Source organism: Rattus rattus, chromosome 2 (genome assembly GCF_011064425.1).
Source record: "Rattus rattus isolate New Zealand chromosome 2, Rrattus_CSIRO_v1, whole genome shotgun sequence".
Taxonomy (NCBI): Eukaryota; Metazoa; Chordata; class Mammalia; order Rodentia; family Muridae; genus Rattus; species Rattus rattus.
In genome coordinates, this window is record NC_046155.1 from 141,232,728 (window position 1) to 141,251,476 (window position 18,749).

The 18,749-nt window shown below is 38.4% G+C and overlaps 1 non-coding gene and 1 pseudogene across 1 annotated transcript; one reads left to right on the plus strand and one right to left on the minus strand.

Annotated features, from left to right (window-relative positions):
* The first annotated feature begins 2,899 nt into the window (after positions 1 to 2,899).
* Positions 2,900 to 4,003, plus strand: LOC116894303 (annotated as a pseudogene).
* Positions 4,004 to 15,863: 11,860 nt separating this feature from the next.
* On the minus strand, positions 15,864 to 15,997 carry LOC116895055. The gene has a single exon (XR_004387236.1). It is a non-coding gene; the product is annotated as a small nucleolar RNA SNORA17 (small nucleolar RNA).
* Between the last annotated feature and the right edge of the window lie 2,752 nt (positions 15,998 to 18,749).

Genomic DNA, 18,749 nt, shown 5'->3' on the forward strand with positions numbered 1-18,749 from the left:
ATCCTGGAATTTTTGTTATTCCAAATGAATTTTCAAATTGCTCTTTCTAAATCTATGAAGAATTGAGTTAGATTTTTTATGGGAACTGCATTAAACCTGTAGATTTTTTTTATGATAAGATGGCCATATTTACTATATTAATTCTGCCAGTCCATGAGAATGGTAGATCTTTCCATTCTCTGAGGTCATCTTCGATTTACCTCTTCAGGAATTTGAAGTTCTTGTCACACAGATCTTTCACATAATTGGTTAGAGTCACATTTATATATTTTATATTATTTGTGACTATTGTGAAGGGTGCAGTTTTCCTAATTTATTTCTCAGACCTTTTATCCTTTGTGTAGAGGAAGGCTTCTTTGTTTGAGTTAATTTTATATCCAACCACTTTGCTGAAGTTGTTTATAAGCTGTAGGAGCTCCGTTTTAGAATTGTTGGGGTCATTTAGGTATACTATCATATCATCTGCAAATAGTGATACCTTGACTTCCTCCCTCCCAATTTGTTTCCCTTTTTTTTTTTTGTTTTGTTTTTTGTTGTTGTTGTCTAAATGCTCTGGGTAGAACTTCAAATACTATATTGAGTAGGTAGGGAGATAGTGGGCAGCCTTGTCTTGTTCCTGATTTTAAAGAGATTGCTTTGAGTTTCTCTCACTTTAGTTTGATGGTGGTTATTGGTTTGCTGTGTTTTGATTTTACTATATTTAGGTATGAGGCTTGAATTCTTGATCGCCACAACACTTTTAACATGACTGGGTGTTGTATTTTGTCAAAGGCTTTTACAGCTTCTAATGAGATGATCATATGTTTGTTTTTTTTTTCTTTGAGTTTGTTTATATCGTGGATTACGTTGAAGGTTTCGGTATATTTAACTATCCCTGCATCCCTGGAATGAAACCTATTTGATCAGGGTGAATAATCATTTTGATGTGTTTTTGGATTCAGTTTGTGAGAATTTTTATTGAATGATTTTGCATTGTTATTCATAAGGGAAAATTGGTCTGAAGTTCTCTTTCTTTGATGGTTCATTTTGTAGTTTAGGTATCAGTGTAACTATGGCTTCATAGAAAGTATTGGGTAGTGTTCCTTCTGTTTCTAGTTTATGGAATAGTTTGAAGAGTATTGGTATTAGATATTTGAAGGTCTGATAGACCTTCAAAACCACCAGTTCCTGGGCTTTTTTTTGGTTGGGAGACTTCTAATGACTGCTTTTATTTCCTTGGAGGTTATGGGACTGTTTATGTGGTTTATCTGATCCTGATTTAACTTTGATACCTGATATTTGTCTAGAAAATTGTCCATTTCATCCACATTTTCCAATTTTGTTGAATATTGGCTTTTGTAGTAGGATTTGATTTTTTTTAAATTTTCCTCAGTTTCTGACTTTATGTTTCCCTTTTCATTTCTGATTTTATTAATTTGGATATTGTCTCTGTGCCCTCTGCTTAGTTTGGCTAAGGGTGTATCTATCTTGTTGACTTTCTCAAAGGACCAGCTTCTGGTTTTGTTGATTCTTTGTCTAGTTCCATTCGTTTCTACTGGTTGATTTCAGCCCTGAGTTTAAATGTTTCATGCTGTCTACTCCACTTGGATGTTTGCTTCTTTTTGTTCTAGAGCCTTCAGGTATACTGTCAAGCTGCTAGTGTATGCTCTCTCCAGTTTCTTTTTTGAGGCATCAGAGCTATGAGTTTTCCTCTTATCATTGCTTTCATTGTGTCCCATAAATTTGAATATGTTTTGCCTTCATTTTTATTGAATTTGAAAAAGTTTTTAATTTCTTTCTTTATTTCTTTCTTAACTAAGTTATCACTGAGTAGAGAGTTGTTCAGCTTCATGTGTGTGTTGGCTTCCTACTGTTCTTGCTGCTATTGAAGACCAGCTGTAGTCTGTGCTGGTCCAATAGAATACATGGGATTAATTCAATGTTCTTTTATTTATTGAGGCCTATTTTGTGGCCAATTATATGGTCAATTTTTGAAACGGTACCAGGAGGTGCTGAAAAGAATGTTAGGATGAAATGTTCTGTAGATGTCAGTTAAATCCATTTGTTTCATAACTTCTTTCAGTTTCACTGTATTTCTGTTTAGTTTCTGTTTCCATGTTCTGCCACTGATGACAGTAGGGTATTGAAGTCTCTCATTATTATTGTGTTTGTTTCAATGTTTGCTTTGAGCTTTAGTTGGTTTTTTTTTATGAATGTGGTTGCCCCTGCATTTGGGGCATAGATATTTGTGATTAAGAGTTCATGTTAGTGGATTTTTTCCTTTGATGGTATGTAGTGTCCTTCCCCATTTTTTTTTTTTAAATTTTGATAACTGTTGGTTGAAGGTCTATTTTGTAGGCTATTAGAATGGCTACTCAAGCTTCTTTCTTGGGACCATTTGCTTGGAAAACTTTTCCCATCCTTTTACTTGGAGGTAATGTCTGTCTTTGACTCTGAGGTGAGTTTCCTGCATGCATCCTGTTTATTTATCCAGTCTCTTACCCCATTTCTTTTTACTGGGGAATTGAGTACATTGATATTGAGAGATAATAGGGACCAGTGATTGTTGCTTCTGGTGATTTTTGTTGTTAGAAGTGGAATTATTGGACGAGCAGGAGGTGGCTCAGAGCAATGGATAAGTGAGCCAGAGCGCAGGGCAAGAGATGAGGAGTCCCACCGAGCCGCCGAGCCGCCGCTGCTCCGGCCTTCAGTGAGAACCCGGGCCAGGGGCTGGCCACAATGCGCTTCAGGCCCTGCCAGGCAGTTCCAGGCAGCCAGGTGGAAGGGAAGCTAGTGAGCACCGGGAGAAGGCTCCAGGAGCAAGTGCCGCGCCTGTAGCATGAGGGGAAGCCGCAGGCCGCCCCCTTGGCCGTCCCTTCACTCCCCCTCCCCGCTTTCTGCCCTGACCACAGAGGGCACAATGTCTACGCCAAAGGCCAAAGCCAGTAAAAAGGAGCTTAGCTCCAATACCACCGGGCGGATGAGACCTCAGAAAAAGAACAGCAAGAAGCAATTGAACGTATTGATGAAGTATAAAATGAAATAGACAGACTTAAAGAACAAGCCAGTGAGTAAATTTTGAAAGTAGAACGAAAGTATAACAAACTCTGCCAACCATTTTTTTTTTCAGAAGAGGTCACAGTTGATCACCAAAATCCCAAATTTTTGAGTAACAACATTTGTCAGCCACCCACAAGTGTCTGCACTGCTTGGGGAGGAAGATGAGGAGGCCCTGCACTATTTGACCAGAGTTGAAGAATTTGAAGACATTAAATCAGGTTATAGAATAGATTTTTTAAAGTGCTGTAGGATTTTATTCTTGTTATCATAAAAATGCCAAATTCTCTTGAGGAGTAGTGCATTCCCTACGTAACAGACCCGACCCTTCCATATGCCCGGGAGAAATGTTAATGCTTCCAGCCTCTGCTTAAACATTTCTGTTTCCTGTCTTTGGAATATGTGTCCCCTTCACTTCCATTTAGGACAATTGCAATTGTATGAATTCTTCAGAACTGGGCTGATACATAGCACCTCTTAATACATGTTCTGCTAGAATAGATTTTCAGTTTGATGAAAACCTTACTTTGAAAATAAAGTTCTCTCCAAAGAATTTCATCTGAATGAGTGTGGTGACCTGTCTTCAAAGTCCACCGAAATCAAATGGAAATCTGGAGAGGATTTGACAAAACGCTCTAGTCAAACGCAGAATAAGGCCGGCAGGAAGAGGCAGCACGAAGAGCCAGAGAGCTTCTCTGCCTGGTTTACTGACCATTCTGATTCGAGTGCTGACGAGTTAGGAGAGGTCTTCAAAGATGATATTTGACCAAATCCCTTGCAGTACTATTTGGTTCCCAATATGGATGATGAAGAAGAAGAGGCAGAGGAGGAGGAGGAGGATGATGATGAAGAGGAAGAAGGGTTGGAAGATATTGATGAAGAAGGAGACGAGGATGAAGGTGAAGAAGATGACGACGAGGATGAAGGGGAGGAAGGAGAGGATGAAGGTGAAGAAGATGATGATGAGGATGAAGGGGAGGAAGGAGAGGATGAAGGTGAGGATAACTAGTACAGAAGACCGATGGATCCAACCTTCTTTTTCATTTTATTTTTATTTTTTTAAATTTCTCCAGTCCCTGGGAGCAAGTTGTAGTCCTTTCTTCCCTGTCCTTCTGTGCTCAGTCGCCCTGTTTTTGAGGTCTCAACATCATGTTTCTCAACTAATTTTGGGGAAAATATCTTGAGCAAAATACAAAAGGAAAAGACTCTTCATGTTTCTATTCTAAATTCATTTTTATCCTTGTCTCAGACTGTGGACTCAACACCACCACCATGCTCTGTGGGGAGAAAGAAAAGCCCTCCAGTTCCCTTGACTCTGCTGGAGGCTGGAGGGTGCTAGGTCTCTCTGTATTAGTGCATAGAATTCTAGCTTTTTCTTTTCTCTGTATATTGGGCTCAGAGATTACACTGTGTCTCTATGTGAATACAGACCGTTAGCATTTACCAACATGTATCTGTCTACTTTCTCTTGTTTAATAAAAAGGAAAAGGGGGGGTATAGACAGTGAGCAAGGGCGGGATCGAGGTGTGGGAGGGGGTAGGTGGGCATCTGACAACATGGCTTCTCCTTTGGCATGTTTCATTGTGACGTTTAACAGACATCCTTGTAGTTTAAGGTAACACTTAAAATAAAATTCTCTCCTGATGAAGACTTGAGCCCTGCCACTCAATGGGAGAACCAGCAGAAGCTGTAGGGGTTTATTTGGAGTTGGCATTTTCTGTTGTAACTTTTATCTTTAATTCTTTTCTTTTTTTTCTTATTTTTTCTTTTCCAGTTTTCACTGGAAGGAAAAAGATTCTTGTTTTAAATGTTGACGTGTACAAGTTGCTTTGTTACAATAAAATCAATGTGTACACAAAGGACCTGATGCTTTTCTGTCAGAACAGATGCTCCACAGACCTTCCAAGTTTGACCTGCAAAATGACACCATGTCAAACTTTGTCTCCCTAACTTCCTATTTTTTGATACACACTTTGCAGGATGACCTCGGGGCTGTGCAGATTGAGTTAAAGGGATTTGAATCATGTCTTAACGTCTCTGTAACTGAGTGGACACAGCTTGCTGCTGTGGACTTGTACCCTTAATTTTTATCTCACATTTGGCTTTTTTTTTAAAAATAAGGGCCTTTAGTTGCCTGGATCTCATGGCAGTACCTGCTCCCACTGTCATTGACCTGATGCCCTAATGCTATCTACAAAGTACAGTTGCTGGTGTGTCTTCACTAGCAGTGTGAACTGACCGAGAAGGTGGGCTGTCTGTCAGGGTGAGCAGTCGGTGAGGTGGGCTGTCACAGGTATGTAGCTGAAGCTCTCAGATGTGACTCTGACCTGGGTGGATGAAGAGCTGCTGCCCAGCGCCATTGTTCAGAGAACAGTGTTTCAGGAAGCGACCTGATGCATAAGCGTTTTAATGCTGTAAAATAGAGCTAAAATGAAATGCCACTTTAAAAGAGATGATTAATGGACAGCATGGTCAAATTCAAAACTTTCTGATATATAAAATTTTATAAATGGAACTACTCCATCAATAGGCAAAGTGTAACTAAAATCTGTCTAGATGGATAGTGTGTAATTTCTGCATAGGACTCTGTTTAGTAAATACATCACTGTATATGTCAGGAATCTTGTTCCAATAAAGGAACATAAAGATTTAATAAAAAAAAAAGAAGTGGAATTATGATTGTGTGTTTCTCTTTTTTTTTGATTTGTTGTGAAAAGATTAATTTTTTATTCTATCTAGGGTGTAGACTTCCCCCTTGTGTTGGACTTTTCCTTCTACTATTCTCTGTAGGTCTGACTTTGTGGAATGGTACTGTCTGAATTTGTTTTTTTTTTTTCTTGGACTACCTTGGTTTCTCCATCTATGTTAATTGTCAATTTTGCTGGGTATAGTAGGCTGGGCTGGCATTTTTGTTCTCTTAGGGTCTGTATGACATTTGTCCAGGGTCTTTTAGATTCTCTGTTAGGAAGTCTGGTTTAATTCTACCACTGAGCTAAATCCCCAAAACCCCTTCTTGGATGTTTTAAAGGAGCTTTTTGCTTCTTTATTTTCCTTGACTTCCATGTCAATGTCTTCTACTGTATCTTCTACCGCTGAGATTCTCTTTTCTATCTCTTGTATTCTGTTGGTGATGCTTGCACCTGTGATGCCTGTTCTCTTTTCTATGTTTTCCAACTTCAGAATTGTATTTCTTTGAGTTTTCTTTAATGATCCTATTTCCATTTTTAGGTCCTGGATGGTTTTGTTCAATTCCTTCATCTGTTTGTGTTCTCCTGTATTTCTTTAAGGGATTTATGTCTTTACTCTTCAAGGACTTCTATTTGTTTACCTGTGCTCTTCTGTGTTTCTTTAAGGGAGCGATTTGATCCTTCTTAAAGTCCTCTGTCATCGTCATGAAATGAAAGTTGAGATCTGAATCTTGCTTTGTAGGTGTGTTATGGTATCCAGGACTTGCTATGGTGGGAGGACTGGGTTCTCATGTTGCCAAGTCAAATTGGTTTCTGTTGCTTATGTTCTTGTGCTTGCCTCTCACCCTCTCATTATCTCTAGTGTTATCTGGCCTCCCTGTCTCTGACTGTTGTCTCTTCATGTGAGCTCGTAATCCTGCAATCCTGTGACCCTGTGATCCTCAATGTGTCCCAATACCTGGGGAGTCAAGCTGAACAGGGGTGTAGGCTGTGTGGGATCGGTACAGTGCCAGGGCTCTGGTCCCTGACATAGGTGGGAATCTGAAGGCTCAAAGGTTTCTGGCTGAGCAGGAATTCTGATAATTCACAATTTTCTTAGACTTCATTTGTTCATCTTTGTTCTAGGGCAGTTTACTTTTTCCTGTAGCATAAGTACTATTTATCCCTGTTTAAAGTGTATATGATTCCTTTATTTATTTCTGTATATTATCTTAGTGGTCATGAATTCTTTAATTTTAATTTTATAGCTATCATATAAAGTTGTCTTCTCCATTTAACTGTGGGATGGTGATCCGAATCATCAATCTTTTAGACTTTGAAGTATATCATCAATGTGTTCTTGGATTTTAGAATATTTAAAAGAAATGTATTCTATTCTTAATTGATACTTCTGTGGCTTTTTTGTTTTATCTTTATTTTATTTGTTATTGTCTCTAACATCCTATTAAGGTATTTTATGGTCTTATTCATTTAACATTCTAAATATTTCCTTTGCTCTCATGTAAGTTTGGAAATTTTGTGCTGTTTCATGATATATTAACTTCTCTTCTCATGGTGTTGGCTTGGATAGAGTCACACCAAGGTATTTTATGTTATTTGGGACTTTTGTGAAGGGTGTTGTTTCCTCAATCTCTTTCTCAGACTGTTTATCCTTTGAGTAGAGGAAGGCTACTGATTTGTTTGAGTTAATTTTATACCCAGGCATTTTGCTGAACTTGTTTATCAGGCTTAGCCATTTTGTTGAAGTTGTATATCAGGCTTAGTAATTCTCTGGTGGAACTTTTGGGGTCACTTAAGTATATTATCATATCATCTGCAAATAGTGATATTTTGACTTCTTCCTTTCCAACTTGTATTCCTTTGACCTTCGTTCATTGTCTGATTGCTCTGGCTAGGACTTCGTGAATATATTGAATAGGTAGGGAGAGAGTGTGCAGCATTTTCTAGTCCCTGATTTTAGTGGGATTACTTCAAGTTTCTCTCCATTTAGTTTGATGTTAGCTACTGGTTTGTCGTATTTTGCATTTAATATGTTTAGGTTTGGGTCTTGAGTTCTAGATGTTTCCAGGACTTTTATCATGCAGGGTTGTTGAATTTTGTCAAATGCTTTCTCAGCATCTAATGAAATGATCATGTGGTTTTTATCTTTGAGTTTGTGTATATAATGTATTAAGTTGATGGATTTCTGGATATTGAACCATCCCTTCATGCCTGCATACTTGATCATGATGAATGATTGTTTTGACTTGTTCTTGGATTTTGTTGGTAAGAATTTTATTGAGAATTTTTGAGTCGTCATTCATAAGGGAAATTGGTCTGAAATTCTCTTTCTATTTTTGGTCTTTGTGTGGTTTAAGTATAAGTGTAATTGTGGCTTCATAGAAGGAATTTGGTAGTGCTCCATCTGTTTCTATTTTGTGGAATAGTTTGGACATTATTGCTGTGAGGTCTTCTATGAAAGTCGGATAGAACTTTGCACTAAACCCTTTTGGTCCTGGGCTCTTTTTGGTTGGGAGACTTAATGACTGCTTCTATTTCTTTAGGAGTTATGGGGTGTTTACATGGTTTATCTGATCCTGATTTAATTTTTTACCTAGTATTTGTCTAGAAAACTGTCCATTTCCTCTAGATTTTCCAGTTTTGTTGAATATAGTCTTTTGTAATGGGATCTGATGATTTTTAAAATTTCCTCTGATTCTGTTGCTATGTCTCCCTTTTAATTTCTGATTTTGTTATTTTGGATATACAATCTGTGCCCTCTGGTTAGTCTGGGTAAGGATTTATCTATCTTGTTTATTTTCTCAAAGAACAAGCTCTTGGTTTGTTTGATTCTTTGTACAGTCATTTTCATTTCTACTTGGTTGATTTCAGCTCTGAGTTTGATTATTTCCTGCCTTCTACTCCTCTTGGGTGTATTTGCTTCTTTTTGTTCTAGACCTTTTAGTTGTGCTGTCAAGCTGCTGATGTATGGTCTCTCTTTTTTTTTTTTTTTTTTTTTTTTTTTTTTTTTTTGTAGGCACTAGAGCTATGAGTTTTCCTCATAACACTGCTTTCGTTGTCCCATAAGCTTGGGTATGTTGTACCTGCATTTTCATAAAATTCTAAGAAGTTTTTAATTTCTTTATTTCTTTCTTGAACGTTATCATTGAGTAGAGAGTTGTTCAACTTCCATGAATATGTGGGCATTCTGTCGTTATTGTTGTTATCGAAGATGAGAGTTAAACCGTGGTGATCTGATAGGACAAATGGGATTATTTCTATCTTTCTGTATCTTTTGAGTCCTGTTTTGTGACTGGTTATATGGTTAATTATGGAGAAGATAACATGAGGTGCTGAGAAGAAGGTATATCCTTTTGTTTTAGGATAGAATATTCTATAAATATCTGTTAAATCCATTTAGTTCATAACTTCTGTTAATTTTTCTATGTCTCTGTTTAATTTCTGTTTCTGTGATTTGTCGATTGATGAGACTGGGATGTTGAAATCTCCTACTATTATCGTGTGCGGTGCAATGTGTGCTTTGAGTTTAAATAAGGCTCCTTTTATGAATGTTGGTGCCCTTGAATTTGGAGCATAGATATTTAGTATTGAGAGTTCATCCTGGTGGATTTTTCCTTTGATGAATATGAAGTGTCCCTCCCTTATCTTTTTTGATGACTTTTGGTTGAAAGTTGATTTTATTTGATATTTAGAATGGCTACTCCAGCTTGTTTCTTCGGACCATTTGCTTGGAAAATTGTTTTCCAACCTTTTACTGTGAGATAGTGTCTTTCTTTGAGTTGTGTTTCCTGTATACAACGAAATGCTGGGTCCTCTTTACATATCCAGTCTGTTGTCTATGTCTTTTTTTGGGGGGAATTGAGTCCATTGATGTTGATAAATATTAAGTAACAGTGATTGTTGCTTCCTGTTATTTTCATATTTAGAAGTGGAATAATGCTTGTGTGTTTTTCTTCTTTTGTTTTCATTCCAAGGAGATTACTTTCTTGCTTTTTCTAGGGTGTAGTTTCTCTTCTTGGGTTGGAGTTTTCTATCTATTATCCTTTGTAGGGCTAGATTCATAAAAAGATATTGTGTAAATTTGATTTTGTCATGAATATCTTGGTTTCTCCATTTATCTTAATTGAGAGTTTTTCTGGATATTGTAGCCTGGGCTGGCCTTTTTGTTCTCTTAGGTTCTGTATGACATCTGCCCAGGAACTTCTGGCTTTCATAGTCTCTGGTGAGAAGTCCAGTGTAATTCTTATAAGACTGCCTTTATATGTTACTTGACCTTTTCCCTTACTGCTTTTTAATATTCTTTTTTTTGTTTGTTTGTTTGCATTTGGTGTTTTGAGTACTATGTGACGGGAGGACTTTTTCTTCCGGTCCAATCAATTTGGAGTTCTGTAGACTTCTTGCATGTTTATGAGCATCTCTTTCTTTAGGTTAGGGAAGTTGTATTCTATAATTTTGTTGAACATATTTACTGGCCCTTTAAGTTGGGAGTCTTTACTGTCTTCTATACCTATTATCCTTAGGTTTGATCTTCTCATTGTGTCCTGGGTTTCCTGGATGTTTCGGGTTAGGAGTTTTTGCGTTTTACATTATCTTTTATGGTTGTGTCAATGTTTTATATTGTATCTTCTGCCCCTGAAATTTTCTCTTCTATCTCTTGCATTCTGTTGGTGATGATTGCATCTATGACTCCTGATCTCTTCCCTAGGTTTTCTATCTCCAGGGTTGTCACCCTTTATGGTTTCTTCATTATTTCTATTTCCATTTTTAAATTCTGGGTGGTTTTGTTCAATTCCTTCACCTGTTTATTTGTGTTTTCCTATAATTCTTTAAGGGTTTTTTGTGTTTCCTCTTTAAGAGCTTCTACTTGTTTACTTGTGTTGTCCTGTATTTCCTTAAGGGAGTTATTTATGTCCTTCTTAAGGTCCTCCATCATTATCATATGTGGTTTTAAACCTAATCTTGCTTTTCTGGTGTGTTTGTATATCCAGTATTTGCTTTGGTGGGAGAACTGGGCTCTGATGATGCTGAGTGGTCTTGGTTTCTGTTGCTTAGGTTCCTGTGCTTGCCTCTCCCCATCAGGTTGTCTCTGGTGTTACTTTGTCTTGCTGTTTCTGACAGTGGCTTGACCCTACTACAAGCCTGTGTGTCAGCACTCCTATAGATCTGTTTTCCTGTTTTCTTTCACCTGCTTCTGGGAACAGAGTACTCTACTCTCAGGTGTGTGTGTGTGTGTTCCTGGTGGCTGGCTTTCAGCTCTCGGTGCAGGCAGGTACTAGAAGAGTCCTGCCCCTGACTGTTCCTAGGTCCCTGTGCCCAGAGGGCACAGATGGCACTCGGTGATTTCCTCTTGGGTCGGAAATGTGGGCAGAGGGTATTCTCCTCTAATTTCTCAAGAGTGCCTGCATTTCTGAGGATACATCTCTGTCCACCACAGAATTTGGGGATTTCTACTTCTTTTGTACCGATGATTCATTAATGAATTTAGTCTGTATAATTGTGTATCATATATACTGCATATTTTTGTTTGTACTTGCTTATAATTTTATCTTTATTGTTTTATGGATTTTTTACTTTACCTTCTTTACCTTCAATTCCAAGCATCCTCACTGGATTAATTCCCTTGTTGAGGCTTTTCACATAACTTTATTTAACTAATTCTTTTTTATTATCATGAAACAGTTATTGAATTCTTCTTACAAACCTTTTATTGATTTCCTAATTTTTGCAATTGGTTGTATGGTCTTCGAATGCACTTATGAATTTATTTATGTACTCTTTTTTTCTCACTGTACTCTTATAATCATTCTTTATCTGAACTTGGATTTTAGCTGAAACTCAAATACTCAGGGCACCATGTTTAATCTCAACACTACTTGATATGTAGATCAATTATAATAGTCCAGTAATTATCAGTTAAGAGCAATTACACTTTCAATTCTATTAACTTTTGAAAAAATAAAGGAACAAAGAGAATAATATATAATAGGATATTAGGATTTCAATCAATAGAGTCTGAATTGAAATTTAAGTCGAATACTATTGGGAAATAGTATAAGGGATATAGAAAAATATAGAGGAGGAGCAAGTAAATGAATTAGTTGGGAAATTGCTTATATAAGCAGTTTGAAGCCTATTGAAGTTATAGATGATCCTAATAAAGAAGTGTAACTAGAGTTGATACCAACCTGTAAGATTCAGCCCTACTCACTTTCATTGTGCTGGGAAATGCTGCACATGTTACCAGGGGAGAAAAGCAATCAAAACTATGAGTTGCAATAACCACTGGCTCTGACAATATATGTCCACCAGTATAATTGAAGCATAAATGTTATGGGAGTAACCAACCACTTTCTAATTGGATTTAAGGCCTGTTTCACAAGACAAGACTAATGCCTGTTACCAGAACCCATTAATAGATAAATTAATCCAAGGGGGAAATTATTACTATTATTTTATTGAGTGAGCCTAGGAATGACTTGATTAATGTGTTCTTATCTTTATATCCATAAATTAGTACATCTCTCAACTCTTATCAGAGAACTTTCTTTTTAAAATTAGTAGGTGACTAACACAGAAATTCATGCTGCATCACCTTGAAGAGAATATGAGAATGTGGAGTTCTCAACCTTAATTAGAATACTTATATCATACACCACAGATCTCAAGGCTCTTTATAGAAGAGAAAGCAGAAAGACTGCACGTTGGCAAATTTTATGTTAACTTGACAAAGACTAGAGTCATCTGAACGGAAGGATCTGCAATTACACCTTCCCTCCATAAGACTGGACTGGTAGGCAAGACTGTCAAATATTTTTTAAATTGGTGATTTATATGAAATGGGTCAGCCTTCGGGCAGTGGTCCTGGGTTCTGTACAAAGGAAGGCTAAAGAAGTCACAGGAGCAGTCCAGTGAGCAGTATTTCTCCACGGAATACATGGAGTGCAAGAAGCTTCTGTCTCTAAGTCTCTACCCTGTTTGAGTGCCTGTCATGATTTCCTTTCATAATAAACAGGGATATGAAATTTTAAGCCAAGTAAACCCTTTCCTCCTTCCCAACTTTCTTTTGGTCATGATGTTTCATCAGAGCAGTACAATCCCTAACTAGGAAAGATTGTAAAAGCAACAGTGGGTGGTTTCTGGGGAAGAAAAAAGAAAAAGAAAACATTGTTTTCTGGACATGATTAGGTTGTTGCACACATGAACTCACAGTAGCTGTGCCTGTTTACATAAAATCAAACTAGACAAAATCCCAGGATGAATGTATGCTGGAGTCATAGCTTCCCTCCTTTAGCTGAGGAATTATTGGCAACTGATCACTGACGGAGATAAAAAATCAGTTTTATTCAGGAATGCATTCCTGTAAAATAACTCATGCTTCAGTAGATGGATCTATACCCCAAACAATCCTAAATAGACTCTGAATTAAAGAAAAGGAAAAAGAACATGAATTTTGGAGGCCAAAAGGATTGGGAAGGGATAGAAATCTGAAGAAAGGTTGTAGGGTTTGATCAGAATACTTTACATATGCACATGGTATTTATAAGAGATAATTCATAAATGAGGAAGAGTGAGAGGGGAAGCCTGTTGGTTGTTCATAAGTAAAATGGCACAGAGAACACAATTTAACAAGTAAAGAAAAGATGAAACTATCATATAACCTAATTTAGCAGTACAAAAGCTTTACTTTCGAATATGTTTCTAATAACAAGTTTAGCTGTAAAGTCATAGAATAAGTAATGTAGTGATAATAGGTGACTATTAAATATATCACTATGTCCAAAAGACAGGTCTTCCAGACCAAACGAAGCAGAAATATTGGCATTGAATGATACACATTAAATGGACCTAACAAGCATTGACAGAACATTCCATCCAAAAAACTAAATGACACTGTTTTCTGCAGCCAAAGAAATAATCCTCAAGAGTGATCATATATAACTACACAACAAGACCATGAATTATAGGATATCTAGTACTATTCCCTTCTGCCCCCTCCACACTGTCCACTATATCTATTCTATGTTCACTTCCAAATGTGAATCATGTGTACTGCTTTGAGTGCTCTGTGTTAGTTAACTTCTCTGGATCATTATTATTCTTTATTAATCATTATTCTTTACCTTACAGCCAATGTCTATTGATATGTAAATATATATACCATGTTTTTCTTTCTAAGTCTAGGTTATCTTGCTTAGGAAGACTGCTTTTTCTAGTTCCCTTCATTTCCCTCAATTTCATGATATCACTGTTTTGAACAGCTGAGCAATACTCCATTATGTGAATTTTCTTTATCCATTTTTCAGTTGAGGATATCTAGGTTGTTTCTAGTTTCTGGCTATTATGAATAAGCTGCTATGAAAATAATTCAGCAAATGTCCTTGTGATAGGATGGATTGTCCTTTGGGTATATACTTTGGAGTGGTACAGCTGAGTCTTCAGGCCTGGATTCCCAATTGCTGGAGAAAACTGCATATTGATTTCCAAAGTAGATGTCCACATGTTTATAGCCATCAGCAATGGGGAGTGTCTCCATTATTCTACATCCTGCGTAGTATTAGTTGTCACTTGTGGTTTTGTTCTTAACCATTCTGACAGGTATAAGAGGGAATCTTAGAGTTGTTTTGATTTGCATTTTCCTCATGGCTAAGAATGTACATTTAAAATTTTAAATATTTATTTTATTTTTCCATGATTTATTTTTTATTCACTTTAAATGCTGATCACAGTCTCCCTTCCTCATCAGGTTCCACTCTATTGTGCTGCCCACATGAGTTGCAGTGTCCTCTCTCCTAAGTGCTGCACCAGCTGAGGGAAAGGGACAACTTTTCTACTCCCATGACCCTAGAACTCCCAGATGCTGCAGGTGGGGAGGGGGAATCTGGAAGAAGTGTATCCCTTTCTGGTTCATGCCACTGCATGAGTAATGAATGGTAGGGCCAGGTCTCCCACATTCATATCTTTGGAGGACTGGCTCATCAGCAACTCCAAAAATAGTGAAGCCCATTCTCCTGAGTACTGCATCTGGCTAGGGGCAGGGCCAGCTCTCCCAGGGTGCTGAGGTTAAAGATGGGGCCAGTCCACCGCATCCTTCCATATCAACATGTCCCCAGATGGCAGCTCAGACCAGGGATTTCTGCCTGGCCTTTGGTAGTAACAGGCCCCTACTACTACAGGACTATGGACCCAGATGTGGACCCTGATGGCAACACATGCCAGGACCCCACACCATGGTCCAAATTGGCATCACCAGCTACTCACATCAGGCTGTTCCTTGTTATCCTCGGGTCTTCAGTTCTGCTTCTCTTCATTGAGCCCAGATCCTTCTTTTACTCTTTCTTTTCCATTTATCCACCACATACTTGCTCTTCTTAGTGATTCGCAGAACGTCAGAGTGTCCAGAGCATTCCAGAACAGTTTCAGGAATGCTATGCCCAACTTGTACATTATGGTACTAGAAGCAGTCATCTAGGGTGACCCACTCTAAGCTTGCAAGGGACATGGCTGGTGGTCATTTCAGACTAGCTCTTTGTCCAAGCCCCTGGCACCTGTCTAATGGGCATTTTGTGCTCTCTGCTCACCAGGCTTCATGTGAGGTTCATCTATCTCTGAAGTCCTCTTTCCCATGGCTCTAACTCTCAGGTTCTTTTAGTCTTCAGCTGGCTCCAGGTCTTGGGAGCCATGGTGGCCTGCATGGTGCCACATTGGTGGCCATCTCTGGCTAGCTCACTGTCCAAAACCCCTGGCATTAGACCGGTAGTAATCTCAGGTTCATTTTTTTCAGGGAATGTTAGACTATGGTCCTAGTTAGGGTTTTGCTGCTGTGACCAAGACATCTCTTATAAGGACAATATTTAACTGGGTTTGGCTTTCAGGTTCAGAGTTTCAGTCCATAATCATCAAGGCTGGAGCATGACAGCATCTAGGCAGGCATGGGCCAGGTAGACCTGAGAATTCTACATCTTCATCTGAAGGCTGTTAAGAGGAGACTGGCTTACAGGCAGTGACAATGAGGGTCTTAAAGCCCAGACCCACAGTGACACACTTCTTCCAACAAGGCCACACTCCCTCCATCAAGGTCACACCTACTCCAACAAGACCACACCTCCAAGTAGAGCCATTATCTGAGCCAAGGATATACAAACCATCATACCTCCTAACTACTCAGAAGTTCATAGGTCAGAACACTATGACCTAGACACAGCCTGTCTCCTCTTTGCCATCAAATGACACACATGTGACACAGCAGCCATACCTGCAAAGCTTCTAGGACCAGGTAGATGGCCATTTTTACTCTAATAATAATAGCAATCTATGAACATGAGAGACCGTTCCATCTTCTGATATCTTCTCTAATTTTTTTCTTCAAGGAATTGAAGTTCTTGGCAAACAGACATGGTGGTTTGACTATGCTTGGCCCATATGGAGTGGCACTGTTAGGAGGTGTGGCTTTGTTGGAGGAAGTGTGTCACTGTGGGAATAGGCTTTGAGACCTTCCTTTCTCCTGGATGTTTGGAAGACAGTCTTCTCCTGGGTGTCCTCAGAACAAGATGTAGAACTCTCAGCTCCTTCGCAAGAACCATGCCTCCCTGAATGCTGCTATAATTTCAGCCTTGATGATAGTGGACAGAACCTCTGAACATGCAATACAGCCCCAATTAAATGTTGTTTTTTATAAGGGTTTTCTTGGCCGTGGCATCACTGCTCAGCAATGGAAAGCCTAACTAGGACAACAGGTCTTTCATTTGCTCGATTAGAGTTGTACCAATATATTTTATATTATTTGTGATTGTTGTAAAAGATGTTGTTTACCCAAATTATTTCTTAGCTCATTTATTATTTTTAAATAGGAGGGCTACTGACTTTTTTCAGTTAATCTTATATTCAGCTACTTAGCTATTTTATTTGTGTTTATCAGCTGCTAGAGGACAGAATATTTTTAGGTTGCTTCTATATACTATCATATGTGAATAGTGATACATTGACTTCTTCCTTTCCATTTTGCATTCCCTTGATCCCATTTAGTTGTCTTATTGTTCTAGCTAGATCTTTAAATACAATATTGAGTTGATATGGAGAGAGTGGCTAGCTTTGTCTTGTCTTTAGTGGAATTGTTTTCAGTTTCTCCCCATTTAATTTGATGCTGACACTGCTCTTATTGTGTGTAGCTATTTTTTAATTGGGTATTTTATATATTTACATTTCAAATGTTATCCCCTTTCCCAGTTTCCCCTCAGCAAATCTCTTTGTCCTGCTTTTATGAGGGTGATTCCCCACCCACCCACCCATACCTGCCTCACTGCCCTAGCACTCTGCTGCATTGGGGCACCAAGCCTTCCCAGGACCGAGGTCCTCCCCACCCACAGTTGCGAGATAAGGCCCCTTTCAGCTCCTTCAGTCCTTCCCCTAACTCTTCCACTGTGTTACCTGTGATCAGTCCAATGAATTGCTTCCAGCATCCACATCTGTATTGCTCAGGGTCTGGCAAAGACACTCAAGAAAAAGCACTATCAAGCTCCTGTCAACAAGCACTTATGGGCATCAGCAATAGGATCTGGGTTTCGAGTATGCGTGTGAGATGGATGCCCAGGTGGGGCAGTCTCTGGATGGCTTTTCTTTCAGTTTGTACTCCACTCTGTCCCTGTATTTCCTCCCGTGAGTATTTTATTTTCCATTATAAGAAGGAACGAAGCATCTACTCTTCAGTCTTCCTTCTTATTGAGCTACTTGTGGGCCATGAGTTGTATACTGGGTATTCCAAGCTCTTTGCCTAATATTCACTTTTCGGTGAGTATGTACCATGTGTGTTCATTTGTGATTGAGTTTCCTCACTCAGGATGATATTTCTAGTTCCTTTCATTTGCCTGTGAATTTAATGAAGTCATTGTTTTTAATAGCTGAGTAATGTTCTAACTTATAAATGTACCTCTTCTTGTATCCATTACACTGTTGATGGGCATGTGGGTTGTTTCCAGCTTCTAGTTATTATAAATAAGGCTGCTACAAACATAGTGGAGCATGTTTCCTTGTTATATGTTGGAACATCTTTTGGGTGTATGCCCCGGAGTGGTATAGCTGGATCTTCAGGTTATAATAAGTCCCATTTTCTAAGGAATCACAAGACTGATTTCCAGAGTGGTTGTAGCGGGTTGCAATCCACCAAAAATAAAGGAGTGTTCCTCTTTCTCCACATCCTCGCCAGCATCTGCTGTCACCCTTTTGATCTTAGTCATTCTGACTGGTCTGAGGTGGAATCTCAGGGTAGTTTTGATTTGCATTTCCCTGATGACTAAAGATCTTGAACATTTCTTTAGGTGCTTCTCAGACATTTCATATTCCTCATTTGAGAATTCTTCATTTATTTCTCTATCCCATTTTTAATAGGGTTATTTGTTTCTCTGGAGACTAACTTCTTGAGTTCATTGTCTACATTGAAAATTAGTGCTCTTTCAGATGTAGGACTGGTAAAGATATTTTCCCAATCATTGCCTCTTTCTCATACTGACAGTGTCCTTTGCCTTACAAAAGTTTTTCAATTTTATAAGGTCCTGTTTTTCAATTCTTGATCTTATAGCATAAGCCATTGGTGTTCTGTTCAGAAAATGTTTCTCTGTTCCCATGTGTTCAAGGCTTTTCCCCACTTTCTCTTCTATAAGTTTCAGCATATTTGGTTTTATGTGGCGGTCCTTGATCCACTTGGACTTGAGCTTTGTACAAGGAGATAAGAAAGTACTGATTTGTATTCTTCTACATGCTGACCTACAGTTGAACCAGCATTTTTGTTGAAAATACTGTCTTTTTTCCACTGGATGATTTCAGCTTCTTTGTCAAAGCTCAAGTAACCATAGGTATGTTTATTTCTTGGTCTTCAATTCTATTCCATTGATCTACTTGCCTGTCTCTGTACCAATACCATACAGTTTTCATCACTATTGCTCTGTAATACAGCTGGAGATTAGGGATGGTGATTCCCGCAGCAGTTCTTTTATTATTGAGAATACTTTTTCTATCCTGAGTTTTTTGTTATTC